General features: G+C 42.0%; 1 protein-coding gene across 42 annotated transcripts in view; it reads right to left on the bottom strand.

The window, feature by feature from the left end:
- Positions 1–2949, bottom strand: part of TNNT3 (troponin T3, fast skeletal type) — a 47548-nt gene extending 44599 nt beyond the window's left edge. For 18 of the 42 annotated variants that reach the window (XM_042470729.1, XM_042470788.1, XM_042470806.1 and 15 more), the window contains exon 1: positions 2810–2949. The gene's annotated coding sequence lies outside the window, so the exon portion shown is untranslated. The remainder of the gene's footprint in view (positions 1–2809) is intronic. The other 24 variants (XM_042470887.1, XM_042470913.1, XM_042470880.1 and 21 more) reach the window with 4 other exon arrangements.
- Positions 2950–4836: the final 1887 nt, after the last annotated feature.

The following is a 4836-nucleotide window of genomic DNA, read 5'->3' as shown; positions in this document are numbered from 1 at the left end:
CCTTTGTGTGTGTGTGTGTATCTTTGTACTCTTTTCTATTTTCTTTCTCTTGCTATCTCGCATAAATTCTTCTTAGCCACTTAGCTGGACTACAATGTGATTCTATATTTGGGATGAAGAACTCAACAGCTGGAGTCATTTTAAAAAAATAGCTTCCAAGTTGTTCATTCTTAATGCCATGCATTTGTGCCCCTGGTCGCTTATGTTCTGCTTGTTTCCAAAGCACAGAGTTAACTAAGAATACGAAACCCTCAGAAAGAAACCCGGCCTAGCTCCGATCTCCTTTCACACAGCTGCACCCTCTCTGGGAATGCCTTGTGAAATTTCTGATAAGGATCTGACTTGAGAAGGTTTTGAAAACAGTTGCAGATGGTTAAACCCTTGGTCTCCACACAAATAAATGCATCAGTAAAACTAGCTGTTGGTGGTTATAAGGTGATACAACGTCAATCCTATTGTCATCAAAATCAATGCTGGTATCTTGATCTTATCACTCAACTTCTGTAAGCCACAGATTTTCCCTTTCATACAAGGAGTATTGAACTAAAATAACAGAAATAACATGTTGCATGGCTACGGGTGAAGTGCACCATATGTGATAAGCAAAAGTGCAAAATGTCCTCAAGTAGAACCAGCTAATCTAGTAAGCATACTCAGCTTGGCTCTGGCACTTCAGAATAGGAAGAGGGCATTTGAGTGTGGGGGAAAAATTTTCATTTGTTGTTGTGTGCCTCCAAGTCACTTATGACTTATGGCAACCCCAAGCCAAAACTATCTTAGGGTTTTCTTGGCAATGGTCTTCAGATGGGGCTTGCCATTGCCATTCTCCGAGGCTGAGAAAATGTGACTTGCCTAAGGCCACCCAGTGGGTTTTTATGCTCGAATGAAGATTTGAACCCTGATCTCCAGAGTCATAGTCCAACGTTCAAACCACTACACTATGATGGTTCTCCACAATTTATTATTAAAACAAATAAGAGAGGTATTCTGGCCCACAATGACTGGTGCACACCTTACAGCTACCACATGGTGGCAGTCCTCATGATGAGCTCCTCTGCAGTGGTGTACAGAAAATTATCCAGTCCACAGTGAGCTGCTATACACAAAATGGCTTGCCCTATGGAGACTGCAGCTGTACAGAGCCATTTAAACTGGCTTGTACACAAGCACTGCAATGTCTACATGGACTCTTAGTCGAGTGTCATACCTCAGCCATAGTCAATCAGCACAGTAAGCCAATACAGTTTTAGATTTATTCTCATCTCACTTTTTTTAAAATTAGAAATAATATCACCACACAGGCTGAAGACATATTATGCTACTCCAGTGCTAATCGGAATGTCCCCCAGCTTCTGTGAAGATTTAATAATAATAATAATAATAATAATAATAATAATAATAATAATTTTATATACCGCTATTCCTGTGTAGATCATAGTGGTTTCCAACAATAAATTGCAACAAAACAGTTAAAGCAACATATATCCCCAACATTTAAAACTTGCCTAAATGCCCATGGCCATAAAACATGTTATTGAGAAGTTTCTTCTTAAAGAGAAGAAGAAAGACACTATGTTGAGTCCTGGCAGCTTTTTATGCTCAGGGCTTTCCTCTACCAAATACCTTTCCATGCCTCCCAAAGGGCCACAGTTTTCCAAGATGGCAACTGTATATTAGCCAGTTAAGCAACTTCACTGTTAGAAACTGAATTTCTTGCCATTTTCCAATAAGACTGTCCTGCTTGTAGAAATTGGACAAACAGCACAAATTAAGAATCAGCTCCTGACTAATCCTTGTCATATCAAATATATGCTAAAGTCTGACTCACAGATTATGTTAATCCAGTTAGGACAATCGGAGGATATGAGCAACATGCTTCCCTATAATGCTCCATATTCCCAGAGTCCAGTACAGAAATACATCGTTTTAAAGGAAGCCAATGTTCTTAGTATATACTTAAAAAATCACTGGGTCCCTAAAATCCATCTTTGGGAATAATTCATGTGGGCTTGACCATTAATGATATCATGTAGTTCATGTCTGGGGTCAAACAGCCTTCAACCCAGAATGTTTTAAATAGAGGTCAAAAAGTTGTCAAAAATAATTATCACTCAATAAAACTTTATCTCTCTACTGAGCTCAGCTCACTGGCTTGTTTTTGTATGCCTACAACTAAAATAATTGCACTCCAAAATCATCATGCCACCATTAACTCTTTCTTTGACACTTGTTTGAAGGTGATGGGATCTATGTAACTAAATTCTTCACTGCTATTGATAAAATTACACAAATTAATCATTGTATCCAAGTACTTTAATACTTCTGCACCCTGCAGACAGATTCATTACCTTTTATTGTCAATGTGTCACTTGATGTAAAAGGAATGCTTTCATTAACTCTTCCCCAAAGTCTGGCATTCCTTTCCTACTGAATTTGATTTGTGAGGAAATCCACACTTGGAGTAATATTTTCAGGACAGAATATTCTAGTATTATGTGTATATGATGTATACTTTTCGTGATCACCACTGGAACCATGTAGATCTTACTCAAGGTCCTAGTTTTGATTCACTTCCTCCCATTTTTTGTTTTAATGGATCCCTATTTTTTATTGCAAGTCCTCTTCAGAACATTAGGGAAAAGGGTCAAATCGTAATGGGAAAAGAGGATGTGTGCAGTTATTCTAGGCCCACAAATATCTACCCATCTTCCTTACATGCCTTCCTAGTCTTAGAAACAAAGGTTTGTACATACTTTTTCTTCTCTGTTCCCTTTTACCGATAGATCTCTTGACTGAATCTCATTCTTACCTGAGAGGGAGAAGCTCAGAGAAGCAAGGAGCTTTCTGCCGAATGGGACAGGCTGCAGGGTCTGCAAACTCCACCAGGCGATTAAGTCCTCCTGTTATAGTGACATTTGATCTTCTAGAGAATCTCATTGGTCATGGCACACAACTCGGTGGAGGGAAAAAGTAAGGAAAGGGAGAGAGATGGAAAGGGGGTGGGAATGAGAAAAGGTCATACCACCCATAGCAGCAGCTGAAGGAATTGCACCAAGCTAAGATGGGAGGGACACATTTGGGGGGGGGGCAAACACCCTATACCCTAGGCTTCTATATTTACAACCCAACCAGGCAAGCAAAATTTAAAGAAGGTTGTTCAGTGCAAAGGAGATGCAGGCTCTCCAAGCATGGTGTGAAGAGAGGAGCCTAATGTCATTCTGCATCCTATGCCATTTTAAAGCCCATTTTATCCTATAATTGTTCCAGTTTTAGTAAAACTAGCTGCATGCATTATCACCCAAAGTAGGTGTATTCTAGTTTATTGTTTTAAAGAATGTGAGGTGAGATGCACTTTGGCAAATAGTGAGATCTTGCTGAGCAGACACAGTCCAAAGCATTTTGCTGCCTGCTGCAAAGGACTATATGGCACATGCTCCCTTTATGTGTACAGAAGCAGACCAGTCTGGCAGTTGAATCCTACTGTGACAATGGCAATGGGCCAGTATCTTCCACTGCACTTGGTGGTAGCAAACCAGCTTTGGTACTGGAATAGGACAAGACATACAGTACACACCATCCTGTCCTCCAACATGTCATTTACACTACCTTCCCCAGTTCTCACACCCAAGATGACTGCCTCACTTTGCCTGCTGAAATTCATGAGGGCTGTGTACATGATTTCCTAGCACAATACAATCTCAATGAGGAATGAGGAAAGTATCTGATGAAGTGGACTGCAGTCCATGAGATACCTAATAAAATGTGCTAGTCTTAGCAATGCTGTTGTTTGGGGAGCAACAGACTAAGGTGTTTACCACACTGAGCTTTTTGGAGCTTTTTGCAGCTCAGATCCGGGGTGACTGAGGGTCCAATGATGCAAATTCACATTATAATGTGAATGTGTTATCAGACAAGATTCCTTTCTATGGGCGCTCCATCAGTGGCACTTCTGCAGTGATTCCAAAGTGACCCCTTATTTTGATGAAATCAGAAAAAAGTGAATTCACAGAATTTGCTTTCAAGCTCACTTCGATTTCACTTTGAATTGGTCTGGTGGAAGATCTCTCCAATGTTGCCCCCCTTGCCCCCCTGTGTCCTGCTCCTTCATTCCCCTCCTCCTCCTTCATGCCATCTCATCCTCTCTGCCACCCTGCCACCCATCCTATCATCCCCTGACTGCTCCTTCAGCCCGATCCTGGCCCCAGTGACCCCCTGGCACCTATCCCATCATCCCGACTGCTCTTTCAGCCCGATCCTGGCCCCAGTGACCCCCTGCCACCTATCCCATCATCCCCTGACTGCTCCTTCACCCCGATGAAGGGTGACAGCTAAGGAGGGGGCAGGGAAGGAGGACAGCTTCCAGAGCTCCATTGAGCATGCTCAAGGGTGCCGATTCGAATCGTTGAACCTTCTGGTGTGGTAATACAGTGTGCACTCACCACACTTTGCTTGAATCCGCATCACATGACTTATCTGGAATCAAACTGACTCCGCTTCCCCCTTATTCAAAAGGGCAACGGAAAGGCAACCAGGTGTGGTAAAGCATCACGTTTTAACATGAATTTGCATTGCTACACAGGAGTGACTCTGGATCAGGTGTGAAAAAACATCACGTTTCACAGATGTGCCTATACACACACACACACACACACACACACACGGGTATCAAATCTGCTGTGGCTTTAAATGGCTTTAAAAGCAAGCATCAACTAATCCCAGAAGAAACTTCAGTTGGTCAAAACCCTTTCAGAAGCTACATGCTGGTTCAACAATGGCATGCCTACCCTAATCATACAATTAGACTGCTACCAGGATACAGATGAACCTGCACTTCCA

Source organism: Sceloporus undulatus, chromosome 1 (assembly GCF_019175285.1).
Source record: "Sceloporus undulatus isolate JIND9_A2432 ecotype Alabama chromosome 1, SceUnd_v1.1, whole genome shotgun sequence".
NCBI classification, from domain to species: domain Eukaryota; kingdom Metazoa; phylum Chordata; class Lepidosauria; order Squamata; family Phrynosomatidae; genus Sceloporus; species Sceloporus undulatus.
Note: the sequence above shows the minus strand (reverse complement) of the source record. Positions and strands in the feature narration are given on the sequence as shown.